This window comes from Stegodyphus dumicola, chromosome 6 (genome assembly GCF_044657685.1).
Source record: "Stegodyphus dumicola isolate Sdum_Otavi_A_Nest chromosome 6, ASM4465768v1".
Taxonomy (NCBI): domain Eukaryota; kingdom Metazoa; phylum Arthropoda; class Arachnida; order Araneae; family Eresidae; genus Stegodyphus; species Stegodyphus dumicola.
Window position 1 is genome coordinate 146,713,585 of NC_140773.1, and position 17,196 is coordinate 146,730,780.

A 17,196-nucleotide genomic window follows, 5' to 3' on the forward strand; every position below is an offset into this window, starting at 1 on the left:
AAAATGTCGCCAAACTACCAGTTTCCATATTCCAAAGATCAGCCCCAGAAGAGTTATCCATGTACACATCGACCTATTTTCAATTAAAAAGTCAAAGAAAATTGACAAAAATCCAATTCTTCTTACTCTTGTAAAAAGTGCCAAGCAAATAAGCGGGCGATTCTGCACTTTACCGAAGAATATTATGATCATCATTCATATTCTATTAGACTACTATACTGGTCGAGCGTGCATGTTAGTTCGCTAAAATTTTATTTCTTTAATCATCAGTCAAATTCACATAAAACCACTCTTTAATATCAGTATGCACATACACTGTGCTAACAGCTCATTAAGTTCCTTGAGCATGAAATATAAAGGTTGCCAACTGTGACAATCTTTTCACATAGAAAACATTTCATTGCATACTTGGCAATGAAATGTTTAACAGCATTCGACTCAATACTACCACTTTAGTAGAAGTCATCAAATTTTCAGAAAACAGTACTTTTCCGTTTTGCCGGCGCAACCAATAAGGTCGCCAATAATGGTACAACTGATGTCAAACCATGATGAACCAACCAGCAATTAAACCAATCCAGCAAAGGAGTATTCAACGTCAAAAGCCAGGTGGTGACTTTAGGGTACCCCTTGTATTATCTGGAAGTTGCTGTTTCATTTATTGCCAAGTTGTTTCATTTATGATAACCTGAGTAGTTGAATGTTATAGAAACCCTATTATGATGTAATCGTTTGCATTATTCCGGGAAATTTTGAATCATGGGATGTCCTTACAAAACATCCCATGTGTGTGTTATGTGTTATTAGGAAATACATTACTTGTTTGATTTTTTAGAAGGTAGAAGGCTGAATGTAGTAAGATTTAATTTTATTGTTTCAGTGCGATTTGGAACAAAAGAGGAAAAGTGCATTTATTGACTGGTGTGTAAATGGAGGTTTACTGAGCCATTTTCTGGACAGTCCGGAATTACGTATGATATTTTTTACTCTTATTTTTGTGAATTTATGTGACGCCGCCAATATATGGATTCGAGTTCAGATAATTTTAGGAAGTTTTTGGACAATGTTAAGGAATTTTGTGTGTCACAGGCTGAAGGTGAAGGAATTTCTAATTAAGGTAAGTGGATATTTGCTTTGTGTAGTGCTTATATGCATAACCGGTTTTTTCTTTTTTATGTTATTTTATTGTGTGGTTTAAAATGTAGTTTATTAAATTATGTATTTTTTGTCTGCCTCTACTGTAGAATTGGGTGCTTCTTTCTTTTCTAAGTGAAAATATATCGATGAGTACATGGACAAACTCAAGGGAGTGCGCAATGCCGTTTTTGTGCAATTCTGGGAATTTTTTTAAGTGAAAATAGGTCGATGTGTACATGGATAAAGTCAAGGGAGTGCACAATGCCACTTTTGGGCAATTCTGGGATGTTTTTTAAGATGAAAATAGGTCGATGTGTACATGGATATGTAGTTTGTGAAATTCTTTGTCTCATTATTTTGGCTTTGTGTAGCCACGATTTTTGCACCAAAAATCGCCGCTACACAAGCTAAAATATCAAGTCAAAGAATTGCACAAACTCGGTATCCATTTACTGCCAAAAATCGCCAAGGGGTACCCTTAAATATACTTTTACCCATTTGGTGATCTCAGGGCGCATATAAGAGTAGAGCCATAATTACTGAGAGAATTAGACTCTTGTAGCGTAGTTTACATGAGATGAGATCATTTGGGGTCACGTGATATGAACCAGAGAATCAGCTTGTTGAACCATGAAAGCCTAATAAATTCTTAAACAAATTTATTGTCTTTTTACAAAATATTAAACAATATTAAAATGCCTATGCCTTCAAAATAAAAATTTCTTAGTAACATTTTTTATGTGTATACTGTATGTTGTTGCCAATAGAGTCTGCTTGGCGAGATTTGCGCCGGTGAAACGGAAAAGTACCAAAACCACATTCTAACCACTCTGAACATAATAATTCTTCAGTTTAAGCAAGAAACATCATTACCTTTGTTTTATTAAATTCAAACTTCCTATGGTTTTTGTATGTTCTAATGGCTTATTCTACTAGAATACATTTCCCTCTACTACTTACAGTACTATGATCAATTTTCAGTTATATGATGAGTTTTTACTAATTAATAGCATAAACCGGATTTTGTCATGCCAGTTATAACTGACAGGTTTTAACTATTTGGGCAGAAACTTGCCAACATTGTTTCCAACATTAGTTGAATATATTAACCATTTATACCACAAAAGCTTACACGGGAGATAACACTAACCGCGATACACTACAAGACCCTTTCGGTGCACTCGCTGTCGGGCTGTCAACTCGATAGACCCCGAACGGATTGACTCGCTAGACGAGACACCAACTCGATACTAACTATCTCGCACTCCAGATGAGGCACACTCTCGATACTGCGGACCAGCAGGGTTTATATAGCTTTCGACTTGTGTTCCGAACATTCTGAATTAAACCTGTAAGAATTCATTCCAGAAGGTTCTCCATCCATCTATGGCATGTTGCCAAATGGGTGATTTCTCACCAAATGTGGCAACCCTGTCTTCCCTTGCCATTTTATGGCAACCCTAAAACTGTTTTGAGGGGAAGCTATCTTACTGCGCCTGTACATTTCGTAACACTGCCCCCTCCCAAGGACTGCACGTCCCGGGCAGTACAATCCTTGGTCAGAAGCATAATTCGATACAAACAAAAAGCAAAAAAAAAACAAACAAATAACATAACTAAAGAAACAAACATTTACACTACATACAAGTTATATACACAAATTAAATACATAACAATTTTAAATTATACAAATTAAAGTTCTGAATGAATTTCAGTCTCAGTCTTTTCATTATTTATACCCGGGTCAAATATTTTTCCACTGCAGTTCTCAGATGCATTTCTGTTTTTCCTGTCACAGTCTGAAATTCAGTCCTTTCAGACTTTTCATCTATTGGAAGATCTAAAACTGTTTGTTCATCACTCTGTGGTTTATTCGCATCATATATAAAATTGACCTCAGCATTTTCAGCAGCTGGTACATGCACATTTTTCTCCGTTTCCTGAGAACCAGCTCCAAATTCTGCATCAGAGTCAATGGAGCCCGATACTTTACAAACGCAAGTATCCTGGTCTAAAATCAAAAACAAGTCCTTGACTGCAAAACCTGCACTATGAGACACACACATAGTTTGTGAAGTGGGTTAATTTTCTTGCAATACTGGAGTACACTGCTTCAGCTGTACATCAGCTTTTTCAATCTCAGTATCACATGAACTTTCAGATGGTTCAACACTTGCTGACTGCGTTTTCATAACTTCACTATCAGTTTCGAAGAACTTAACAGTCGCATTTTCACTTTTTTCTATCTCTACTTCAGGCACGTAAAAACCAAAACCTTCTTTCGCATCTTTTATTTCTTAATGTTTTTGTTCTTTTTCTTTCATCCCGTTAGATATTTCATCGATCATTTCTGGATCTTTCTCAGGCAGTTCATTAGCTACTTCTTTCATTTCTTCATCCTTTGTTTCTTCAGACGCCACATCTCTCATTTCCACATCGTCTTTTATGGCTCCAGTTTCTTCTATAAACTTCGCTTTCACCTGCTGGAGTTGCTCTCGCACCTTTTCTTGGCTGACATTTATTTCTTCTCTTTCAGTCCGGCTTTCATCTCTTCCAGTCGGGCTTTGATCTCAGCCCTCATTGTATCATATCTGGGTTTTATCTCTGCATATCCTGCTTTCATCTCTTTCAGACCGGCTTTCAACTCAGCCTTCATCTCTTGATATCCGGTTATCATTTCAGCTCTCATCTCTTCATATCTGGCTTTCATCTCAGCCCTCATCTCGGCTAAGAAGTCCATCAAAGTCTTTGTTTTTTCTGCCATGCCTTTTTTCTTCAGGCGGGTCACTGGCATTCACTCGCAAATCCCACTTCTGACACCAGTTGTTAAGTTATTTTCTTCCTTCACGTTCGTATGGGGTTAGAAGATTGAGTGAATAATGACGACACTTGATGAAGTATCGGAACACACTTTATTTACCAATATTAATCAGATAGCTCCAAAATCACTTTTACATTCGTCGATCTGTTATAAACACGCTGACATGTTCAGCGACATAGCCTTCACACTGTAAGGCAATAACGGTGGAGATAGCTTCACTGCAAAGCACCCGAGTACAGCTTCCAACTCTGCTTATTCGTTCTCGGAACTCCACGTACTCTCGAGACTCTCCAGGCTACAACTCGCGATGCACTTGACGACACACTGAGCACAGCTCTAGACTCTTCAGTTCAGTTCCCAGCTTAACACGCTCTCTCGATGCACTAACAGTGATACACTACGAGACTCTTTTGGTGCACTTGACGACCCACTCGGCACTCGCTGCCCGGCTGTCAACTTGATTGACTCGCTAGACGAGACACCAACTCAATACCATCTCACACTCCAGACGATGCACACTCTCGATACTGCAGACCAGCAGGGTTTATATAGCTTTCGGCTTGTGTTCGAGAACATTCTGGGCTAAACCGGTAAGAATTTGTTGCAGAAGGTTCTCCATCCGTCCATGGCATGTTGGTTGGTTGGTAACGGAGGACGGGGACGCCTGATGTCTAGCAGAGGTAAACAGGCATGTGTCCCGCGCCCTCCACTAACCAGGAACAACTCCCTGGGGCCTCAAGAGGCCACCTCGGGAGCTTTTTAGGATGTTAACAAGATCATTTACATGGCCATACAAGGGCAGATTGCATTCGTTTTACCGTTTTGACATTTGTTGTTGCAATTTGCTATGGTAATTTTGCACATTCACAATAAAATTCTAATAAAAATACAAATTAAATATACAGATACAAAAATACAGTTACAAAATAATAGGATCAAATTACAGGCTCATAGGGGGAAAAAAATAAAAAAAAAAATAAAAAAAAAAATAAATAAATAAATAAATAAATAAATAAAATAAAATAAAATAAATAAAAATAAAAAAAATTTAAGTATTATGCATATACAGAAGAGGAAATGTTAAATACATTTGATTGTACATTATTTGAAAGGTGTCTGACTTATGTAAATTTTAGGAGTAGACTTATGTGTCTGAGAATGTGGAACTGCATGCTGACTTAGTTAGTGTATCATGATGTCTTGAGAGTTTTGGTTAATGAGGAGAGCACAAATCTTGGCCCATTCTCTTGAGCTTGTTAACAATTTTGCAAATTATATTTACTGCCGGTTTGTGCTTTATAAGGAAGCGGTGATAAGCTTCACTATTGTTGATAGGAAGAGGGAGGTGATTTCCTGCTGTCAGATGGCATTCAAAAACATAGTGGTCTGGGGAGCCTTCCGCTCCGCAGGCGCATATGTCCGTGGTTGTTATGCCATGTCTATTGAAGTAGGTCGGGAATGGGCCGTGTCCTGTAATATAAGCCGTAAGAGGAGCTATTGCAATGTTGCGTTCAGTGCTGACTTTCGGGAGGTAGCTGTATGTACGTCTTCCAGTTGTGCAGTGCATCCAGTCTTCCTGCCAAAGATTTAGGCCTTGACCCCGTAATAGCCCTTTGAGGTAGGAAGGAGGGGCTGGGATTGTGATTTTTTCAGCTTCTGGATCAGTGGCTGCTTGCTTGGCCAGGCTATCAGCTGCTTCATTCCCCTCATTTTCTGCATGTGCCTTGATCCATGTTAAGGAAAGATGTTTCTGCGGGTTGCGCTGTAAAAGTTGTAAGTTGATGATCAAGGGCGAGGTGTGGTTGTGATTATCTAGTGCTAGAAGCGTTGACATACTGTCAGTGAAAATTTTCGCCCGTTCTATATTATTATTGAAAATGTAATCTACCGCGGTTATAATTGCTTGCACCTCCGCCTGGAACACACTGTTGTTTAAGTCAAGGCGTCCTTTCCATACATGGATGATTCTTCCTTTGTCATAGTGTGCAAAGGCGCTGCCTACTCCATCTTCCTGTTTAGAGCCATCGGTGTATATTTGCGTATCCCTTGAAACTCGCGTCATTGACAGTGGCTGTATCCGTGAGATGTTAATTCTTATTCCTGTGCCTTTACGTGCAGGATGAGCGTGAAGAGTGTTACCTGGGCTTTGAAATTGCAGAGGGCTGTATGTTATGTTGCCAAATGTTGCATCTTTGCGGAGGTATATGAGGGTGGTGTACACTGCCTCTTGTTCTGCCCGTATGTGGAGTGGAATGAGCCCTGCAAGGACTGTCGCTGAGCTGGTGGCTGTGGTGCGGTACGCTTTACAGAGATTCAGGGCGAATGGTCGTTGAAGAGATGTAAGATGTTTGATCTTTCGTCCTCCCATCGGTTGGGCCCATACGGCAGCAGCATACAAGACTATTTTTTCAGCTACCACATGGTAGAGGATCTTCTGAATATGATGATTCTGACCCCAGTTTTTACCTTGGAAGGCGCGGGCCTTTCTGGCTATAGCTGATGTTTTGTTTTTTAGTTCTTGGATGTGAGGGATCCAGGTTAGTTTTTTATCCCAGATTACACCTAGGTATTTTAGCGTTTGGACAATCTTTATGTTGGCTCCTTGTAGTTTGATGCAGGGGCGGCGCGTTGGATTCGTGCCTGCTTTGGGTATTATTATTGCTGATGACTTTGCGGTAGAGATTGTAAGCTTTAAGTTGCTGCAGATATTGGCGAGGAGGGAGCAGACTTCGGTGCCGTTTTTCTCGAGCTCCGCACGAGTGCGACCTTTGACAAGAAGAGCTGCGTCGTCTGCGTAGGCGATGACACTTGTATGTCGTGGCCAGTTTGCATCCAGTACAGAGTTGAATGTTAAATTCCAGAGAATCGGTCCAGCACAAGAGCCTTGGGGACATCCTCTTTCTTGCACTTTGAAGGTAGTGTCATTGTTGATGACTATGAGAAGACTACGATTCTCTAGATAACTACTAAAAACGCTGAAGAGGTTGGATGGACACTGTGCGTCTCGGAGGGCCCGTCTTATCGTTGGCCACCAGAGTGTGTCAAACGCACTCTGGAGGTCAATGGATATGAAAGCTGTATGGAAACCTGTGGTGCTATTGCGTTGAATTGTTTCACGAATTTTGCAGAGGGCATGGGTAGTGGACAGACCAGTGCGAAAGCCATACTGCCTGGGGCTGAGATGATTGTTGCTATGGAGATAATATTTTAGTCTGTTAACAATTAATTTCTCGTAAATTTTGCCCAGGGTTGGCAAAAGGCATATCGGGCGAAAAGAGCGCAGGTCTTGCGGGCTTTTATTCTTTTTCAGGAATAGGACAACTTGTCCTTTCTTGAATGCCTGCGGGAATATTTGGTTGTCAAACAGTTGGTTAAAGAATTTAGAAGAAGGAGGGACGTGCTTTGTAGGCAACTTTGATGATGCTATAGTCCAAGCCGTCTGGACCGGGGGCCTTTTTCAGGGGTAGGTGTTGGAAAATTTGCTTGACTTCCTTGTCACTAAATGGTATATCATGTGGAGTCGGTGGGATGGTGGTATTCATGCGAACAATTTTCTGTGCTGGCGTATCTTCCTCCACGTTGTCTGTGGGGAAGACTTCGTTAAGGATTGTGGTGGCTGTATTTTGTACTATGCCCTTCCTTGCCATTTTATGGCAACCTTAAAACTACTTTGCACGAAAGCTATTCTACCGCGCCTGTACATTTCGTAGCAATATATATATATATATATATATATAATGTTGTATGATCTTAAATCCATTTAGTGCGAAAACAAGTTATTACTACTTGCGCAATTGCTGCAAAGTTAATAATAATTTATTTTCTAAACAGTATTGATTAATTGATTATATTATCTCCTAAGTTTAATTAAAGTAGAATTATTTTAAAAGAGTGAATCCATACTGGTAAGTTATATTTTGAAAGATGTTTTGAAGTAATTTGAAAGCAAAATGTTAATAATATTTTAACGGGGACTGGAGTTAAATTATCATGAAGAATAAAATTTCAATTGTAAAAGGAAAAATTAAAAACATGTAATCACTGTCATTGATCGGAAATTAGTTGACTTTTCAAGGGGAACAAACCAACTCCCGTTCAATGAACAATAATTGATAAAAATACGTAAATACGAAAGTGTTTCATCTTTACTCGAGTTATAAGTTAAAGCCAAACCGAAAATTCTAGTCAGGCCAAATATTTCCGCGAATAGAAGGGATAATGAACCAATGATGATACTCAAAGAACTTATTCTTATGAAGCATTTTAGTCAATTCAATTTGGAGTAAAAAGCAATTACTGTAGAGAAATCCTTATATATATATATATATATATATATATATATATATACCATGTTTAAGTGTGTAATAGTCATACCCCCGTTTTTCAAGCAGAAAATGTCATCAAAAGTGTATAATATTGTGTAGCAGATTTCTCCACATAATAGTCGCACCTAGACTTTTACAATGAAAAATCGGCAAAAAAAGTACGACTTACGTGAATAAACACGGTACTAATTAATCAGTTATTTTTTTAATTAATAAACTGCTTTGTCTACTTTTACTTTATAAAAAGTTTAATATTAATAAAATAGTAAAAACTGTAATTGTCTCAATTGGGTGCCCCTTGTTTATTGGCGATTCTTTTTTGACGCCAAGAAGACACAATTTCAAGATGGACGCTACACAAAACCAAAATAAGAAGTTGAAGAATTACATAAGATCTGTGGGTTGATCTTTACAATATGGTAACTGGTAGTTTGGCGACATTTTGGAGGCGATAAAGGTTACTACCTGGGACTTTGGTAATAATGTGAGCAGTACTCAGTTCCGATTACGCATTATTTTGCGTGAGGGAAATGAGAGATCATGGGATATGTCATGTGATATTAATGGACGAATCACAGTTCTTTAATCGGAAAAGGGGGGAAATCGGGAAAAAATGTGGAAATTTTGTATTTAGCTTTATTCTGTGTTGCGTGAAACAGTGTTGTTTAATTTTTGGATCCCATGGCCCTAATTAAAGTGAATTCGAAATGGGTATTTAGGCATTGTGATAAAGAGAAGTTTGCTTTTTATTCAGCGGAGGAAGTATGGAGAAAAAATTTGCAGAAAAAATCTTTCAATAATTTTATTGAATGAATTAGAAAAGTGTATCCGCCACGTAATCAAGATTCTGAAGAAGATTAGGTAAGTTAGTATTTTTAATTATTCGAGGATATTATTTTTATGCATTGTTCTAAATGTAAGGTGGAAAGGAATTTGGTGTTATTGGGAAAATTGTTATTAGCAATGATTTAGTTTAAAGTAATTAGGATTGTAAGGTAATTTTTATTAATTTAATGTATGTGCTCATTTATATTTTAAGTAGTGTTTTTGAATTTAATTATATTTTAATGAAATGATAGTTATTTTGTGAATTTTATGTTTGTAGGAATTTGGTATACGTTTAAGTTGAAATAAATGTGCCTGGAAATAATTTAAATATTTGATACTAAGTATTTGTAATGCTTGCGGTATGAATTCGTTGGTGACGTGTATAATGTAATAGATGATTTAGAGGTAAAAGTTTTTGGATATTTTATTTATTTTATATGTAGAAATGTTCATATTTGTAAAGGGTAAATACTTTTTCGCGATGAGGTAATTTCATATACGAGGGCTATCCAGAAAGTAGATTACGTTTTGGAATAAAAAAATAAACAAAGTATAGGAAACAAATTTTATTATATACAGATGAAAGCCACACTCAAATACTACTTTTCTACATAGTCACCATACAAATTAAGGCATTTATCGTAGCGATGTACGAGCTTGGAAATTCCTTCGTCGAAAAATTCGGCCGCCTGCGCCTTCAACCACTTCGTTACCTCTTCTTGCCTTCCATCTTGCACAAAACTTGTGGTAACCAAGCTTTTCGCTGATGATTTGTGCAACAAACTTCACGAAATTTGTGGAAAACTCAAAGAAAGTTCCGTTATTGTGAAATTTCGATTTTCACGGACTTTAGCATCGACTTTTTCGAGAAGTTCGGCGGTCACTATGCTGGGTCTCCCACTTCGATCTTCGTCGTGAACATTGGTTCGGCCATTTTGAAATCTTATGACCCACTGACGTACTCCACCTTCAGTGATAATGTTGTCCCCATACACTTCACGAAGCTGCCGATAGATTTCTATCGGTTTACAGTTTTCTGCAGTCAGAAACCTTATTACTGAGCGCACCTCGCAGCTCGCGGGATTTTCAATTAACGCAGACATTTCAAACCGTCACAGTATCTGAACGGAGCACAGCACGAACCTCTCACTAGCACGGCTAGATGCAGACTGAGCTGCGCAACGCTCTGACCCCAAGATGGCCGCGCTAGCCCCGCCCCTAGCGGACACAGACGGAAATGTAATCTACTTCCTGGATGGCCCTCGTATGTTCTTTTTACCGGGTTTAAAGATTGAGAAAATTGTCATGTATTTTTGTGAAATTTTTCTAATTTATAAGAAAAAAGCAGTGTACATGGATATAGTGAAGAGTGTGTGCAATGCCATTTTTGTGCAATTCTGGGATGTTTTTTTAAGTAAAAATAAGTCGACGTGTACATGGTTTAGTGATATTTTAATTAAATGATAGTTATTTTGTGAATTTTATGTTTGTAGGAATTTGGTATACGTTTAAGTTGAAATAAACGTGCATGGAAATAATTTAAATATTTGATACTAAGTATTTGTAATGCTTGCGGTATGAATTCGTTGGTGACGTGTATAATGTAATAGATGATTTAGAGGTAAACGTTTTTGGATATTTTATTTATTTTATATGTGGAAATGTTCATATTTGTAAAAGGTAAATACTTTTTCGCGATCAGGTAATTTCATATATGTTCTTTTTACCGGGTTTAAAGATTGAGAAAATTGTCATGTATTTTCGTGAAATTTTTCTAATTTATGAGAAAAAAGCAGTGTATATGGATAAGAGTGTGCGCAATGCCATTTTTGTGCAATTCTGGGATGTTTTTTTAAGTAAAAATAAGTCGGTGTGTACATGGTTTATGTGTATGTGTTATTTTGAAAAACGCATAAGGAGTATGGTATTGTGCACTTTTTCCCAATTTTGCAGTCGGTGAATATTTGTCATGATTAAGCAGTTTTGTTTGATAAAATTTCTAGCATAAGTGTAATTCGGCTACTAGATTGTTGGAAGAAGTGTTCAGTAGATAAAAAGAAAAGAAACATGTCTTTACTTCGTGAAGACAAAATGGCGGCGGGGAAAAAAAAATAGAGGGTTGCTGTAGGAGAGTTGGTTGCCAAATTTTCGCCAAGTTACCATAATGTAAAGATCAACCGATGTGTGTCCATGTACACATTGATCTGTTTTTACTTAAAAAAACATCCTAGAATTGCACAAACTAGGCATTGCGCACTGCCTTAAATATGTCCATGTACACATCAATCTATTTTCATTTAAATAAAATCAGGAAGCTAAAACAAAGTTAAAACTATCGTGGTAACTAGAAGTGAGGTTTCATTGCCAAAATTTTTTAAAAAATGTCGCCAATCGAAGAGGCACCCAATTCTACACTAAAGCCTTGTCTCAGTTAAACAAAGGGTTTTAAACAGCAATAAGACAAAATTTATGAATTTTGCCTCTTTAATTTTTTATTTTCTTTAATTTATACATTTACTGTAAATAAATTAATATATATACATATTCAGAGCTTGTTTACCAACCATGAATAATTAAAATGGATATTAAAATTTTATAAACTGAAATTGTTACATTCACTTTAAATATTTGCATGTTACATATTAAAAATTCAACTTTTTAATCACTCCTGGCATTGGGAATAAGTTTCATTAAGGATGAAATTATATTCATTATGTGTTAAAATAAAATGTTTGCAAATATTTTTGCAAATTAATTTTATTTTATCCTAATTTCAGAATTTCTATGAAAACTGGACAAACTGATGAATCACGATATGTTATATGTTAATATGAATCATTAATCCAAAAATCAAACAGCTTGTCCAAAAGAAAATCGGGTTTAATCCTAGTATCTGGTGCACAAGGGATTTGGCTACTTTTGGTGACTTTATGACGAGCAGTAAACGGGACATATACGATGAGTAGTTAAACGGGTCATCTTGGTGTTGGCGATAATTTTCAAAATCGCGCCAAGGCTGCACCATATGCTAGGATTTTACCGAAAATCGTAACAGTGGCAACAATACTGTCAGATTACTCTCAAAATTTGTCACTTTGCCTTATTTTAATTTTTGATTAACTAAATATTTTGCTTAGTTAGCATATACAAAACTGAAAATAAATCTTGACATTACTTAAATACTAATTATACATTTAACCTGGTTCAAAAATTCCTTACTATTAACTCACACTTTCAGGAACTATAGTTTTTAAAATAAATAGAAATTTTGTTATTATTATAACTAACTTCATCATGAGAAAAGAAAATAGTGAATAAACACAAAAATAGAATTATGAGAATAATTCAACAGTTAGTGTCAATACAGATGTTCTTTTCACATGAATCTTTTCCTCATTAACATTTGCAATGAAAACTATTGCAGAAATTAGGTAGAATGTTTGTATTAAATGCAGAAAAAGAGTGGGAAAAGCAAGAATCATGAAAGATTTATGACTTTACAGACAAAGCCATCTCTCTCAGTTGGATAAGAGCATTACAAAACCACATAAGGCTATGAATATCCCAATTCCACACACATGATGTGTATTACACAACACAATCTACAATATTCAAAAGGAAAAGAATTAATATAGTACTATTACTCTATTCTTTCTTCATTGATCTAAATTAATTCTTCCGAAGATCATGGTTTACCAATTTGTTACGTGAAACTATTTAATCTTTTGCATTACTTATAAAGTTTGAACAAAAACGAACTTGATAGGAACTTGATTTCTGAAACGGAAACGAAACTACTATAACTGTAATCGGCAAAGAAAGAATTTATTCTTTAATGAAGTAAATTTAAAAGATCTTAGCTGCGTTTATGTTCTATCCTGTAATGCTATCATTTAATACGTAAAATTAGCAGAATGTAGTTGAGATATTAATTGACTTACTTTTATTCCTTTTCGTTCAAAATGCAAAAAACAAAAGTGATCCTTTCTCAAATAAAAAAAAATAAAAGGTTATCAATTACGTAGTAGATCGTTTGTCGTCGGTATTTCATAAAAAGTCACACACTAAAAAATATATGTAACAGCACTCGTTGTGAAATTTTCTGGATTGATGAGTGTTGCCAACATTTTTAAGCTAAAGCAAAGAACGTAAATGCGAAGAAGAAAAGCTTGGTTAGGCTGCGTTCACACTGGTTCGTTGAGGCGAAAATACTATCGCAGTAATATATCAACCAAAACTTCTTAGAGTTATCAACATTATCACCGAAGGCAACAACTGCAAGCTTCCGACCTGTGCTATATTCCTCGATATCGCGAAAGCTTTTTGACAGGGTATGACATCGAGACCTTATTTACAAACTAATCACTCCCAATTTTTCAGATCATTTTATTCGCTTAATAGCCTCTTTTCTCAGCAACAGAACATTCAGAATCAAAATCGGTACTGCTTACTCAACCACCAGAGTAATCAATGCTGGTGACCCACAGGGGTCGGCACTTTCGCCGTACCTTTTTAATATTTATACACAAGACATCCCTAAAGACACTTCTGTTCGTCTTGCACTCTTTGCGGATGACACCGCCGTACTTACTAAAGCCTGCACAGTTTCGCTGTAAAAACTATCTCATAAAACTGGAAAAATGGCTCACTCTTTGAAGGATTAAAATTAACACTGATAAAACCAAGGCAATAATTTTCCGTAAGGGAAACATGAAATACTATCCTTCAACCCCTGAAATATTTGACGAAGAAATAAACTGGATTAATGAAACCAAATACCTTGGAGTCACCCTTGATCAAAAACTTACCTTCAGAACCCACTTCCGCTCCGTAGTACAAAAATTTAAAATCACCACTATGCGACCTCTTCTTGAAAGAAAAAGCAACTTATTTACTACAAACAAATTAATTTTATATCGCTCCATACTTCGTCTAGCCCTTCTTTATGCAACTCCGATCTGGGGACATGCAGCTAAAACCAATATTAAACAATTACAAATTCTGCAAAATAAAATTCTACGAGAAATTATCAATGCTCGTTGGTATATTCCAAACATCTCCTTTCACAGAGACCTTCAAATCGAAGTTATTCAAGAGTATATTAAACGATTAGCGGTCAACTTCTTTTATTCAGTACAAACCCACAGTAATAGCCTTATTAGCACTCTCAGACACTCCCCGCATCCCAGTGAAAAACATCGGTACCCTAGTGACATCCTACCCACATAAGAATTACAACCATAATTGATTCATTCACGTTAAACTGACTCTGCGGTTTTACCACCCGCGGCTACATCTTATTACGACACTGAACTTGACACCCGCCCTTTTTTCGCCGCCGCTAGTGCGGACCTCACTCTCTTTCATCCGCCTCCCATACTCCTTTCACTCTACTCTTTTTCCCCCCTCACCCGATCCCTATCAGAAGTCGAGTAAAAAGATGTTTCTACATCTTGACACCCGAGGATAAAATACGATCTGTGTGTGTTTGTGTATATCAACCAAAAAGTTGTAAAATAATACACATCCAGAAATGAGTGTCAAAGTAGCTAGTTATCTGATACATATGTAGATCATATGAGTAGGAATGTGATATATTAAAACATATATGAAATCAAATCCAAAAGTAACTGCCTTGCGTTTGTGTCATAAATGCACATTACTTGAATTTTAATACTAATTTAGCAATATAACAGAACCAAATTAGTAATCCGTTACCAAATAAATACAAACACTTCATAATCCCGCTTCTCCCCATATATTTTCCTTTTCTCTCTAGCTATTATTCCTCACATGATATATACTTCATTTGACATAATGAAATGTCTCATATATCCTTCAAGCAGCCAAGCTGCAACACCTTCTTAAATACAAGCCTCTCCTAAGGCTACTATAAAGGCTACTATCCGTAGTAGCTCTAGACTCCCTAATGAAGGCTCGTAGTTTAATTGTTGGCTATCTCGATGGGGTGCGAAAGATAGCCCCTTCGGCAAGGCCAATTAGATATCTACAGTCCTGCTCGACCGATTTGCAACGTCACAATCGAAGGCGATCATTGCTATGGTAGATGCAGGCGACAGTTTCCTTTATGTCGTACGCAGCTTTTTTTATTTCAAACACAAAAGTCAAGTGAAATTAATTTTTACAACTAATATTTTGAATTTTAGGATTAATAACGCTGTCACGAGCAACTCATCGATTGTATAAATGCAATTTCTTAAAAGATTAAGTTTTTACGGTTGGGCAACATTGAATCTTTTTTTTTTTTTTTTTTTTTTTTTTTTTTTTTTTTTTAATGTTTAGAATAAATGAAGTAAAAATACACCATGACTTTGCATTAAGGAGGATTGCCTGTTTTATAGTGAATTAATTAAAGTGGATTGCCTGTTTTACAGTGAATTAAATGTGTGGATTGCCCGTATTACTTAATTATAATTTTCTCTTTACGTTTCTTTTAACCCTTAGCCTGTCGAGTGATTATCTGCGAATCTCTTTAAAACTGTCGCTAGTTTTGTACATAAAATGTCTCGAAAATAACCCTAAACCTCTGAAAATTGTCAAGCAGTTCTTTTGTTATTTCCCATCCCTCACAGAATTTTACTTCAATGATTCCGCTAAGTAAGATTGATTACACTAGATATTTTTCGGTAGATGTGAGCTCTCAAGAGAATTGCAAAAGGCTAGACTCTCCGTGATGATCGTCTTAATGCCGCAGGCTACAGCTGCGAAACTTGAAAGGTTCCTTCCCTTAAACAATCTTATCTCTACATATGTTCTCTACATATAATAAAAGAAAAAGTCTGTCTGTGTGTGTGCGCCTTTCGTTCGCGCTGCGTGTAAGCTAATAGACCCACGGCTACGAAATTTGGTACATAGGTACATCTACACAGAGCCAGTGCACTTCGAAGCGATTTTTTCGAAATTCGAATTCGAATTTTTTTTTTATTTCATGTTTTGTGACGAAATCGTGTCATTTTGAAACATAATGGGCTATAGGAAAGCGAGATTTTACTCTACACACTCCATTTTCACATCGTCATGAAACGTAGGCACTTAGCTATTTTACGAACTTAAAATAAATTTCGTGTTTCAATAAATCGATTAAATACGAATTTATTTAACAAAGGGAGCTTAACACTTTTTCAATGGGATTTTTTCTAAAAAAGTTTATTTTTAAAAATGTACAGTTTATTTTTCTTTGATTTTCGGACACATTAAATTTTCATCCTTGCGAATGCTTTTACAAAACGAATTTTGGAAAAATGATAATATTTTGTATTTTTAAAAGATTTTTTAAATGAAGCTTCCGAGTACATTTCTCACATCTCACATTTTTAAAAATGTGATTTTGGCAACAATTTTCCTGTCTTATTGTTGTTGATAGATTTTTGATGAAATCGCATCATTTTGAATAGTTTCATTCTTTTAGAAATATGGGTTTGGCAATTATTTTTCATCGTATTTCTTATGTCACTGTTTTTAAGAGATTGGTATATTTCATTTTCATTTTTATATAAATATTATATATTTTTATTGATTTTTTTTTTGATAAAGTTGTTCTGTGGAGTAAAATTCTGCGCGGAATTTTATGTTTTTTGAGTTGCTTCCATGTCATTTTTTTGCTTATTTCACTGTTTATAAGATATTGAAAAGTTTTGCATGATATTTGTTCTTCTATGGAAAGTTGCTTAATTTTTTAATTAGGATAATTAATATTTGTATTAAGAGATATAGCTTATTTCATTGTAATTTTTCCCTTGAAAACATAAGATAAAATATCATTAATTATACTTTGCTTTTCAGAATTTTTTGTTTTTTGCATTTCCTTATTTTATTTATTGCTCATTTCACTATTTTTAAGATATTGAAAAGTTTTGACTGATTTTTCTAGGAAACAAAGTTATTAACCTCCTTTATACCATTTGAGTTCTTAAGATTTTGCAAAGGGAATTTGGTTAATTTATTTATTAGGATAATTAATATTTGCATTAAGGGACATTGCTTATTTCATTGTAATTTTGTTATACGTAATAACATTTTTTATGAAGTTGTTCTGCAGAGTAAAATCCTACGCAGTTTTTAAAT

General features: G+C 35.8%; 1 protein-coding gene across 1 annotated transcript in view; it reads right to left on the bottom strand.

The window, feature by feature from the left end:
• LOC118181281 (uncharacterized) overlaps nt 1–13,218 on the bottom strand; it is a 289,332-nt gene extending 276,114 nt beyond the window's left edge. The window contains exon 1 of the mRNA XM_085818979.1: nt 13,053–13,218. The gene's annotated coding sequence lies outside the window, so the exon portion shown is untranslated. The remainder of the gene's footprint in view (nt 1–13,052) is intronic.
• Nucleotides 13,219–17,196: the final 3,978 nt, after the last annotated feature.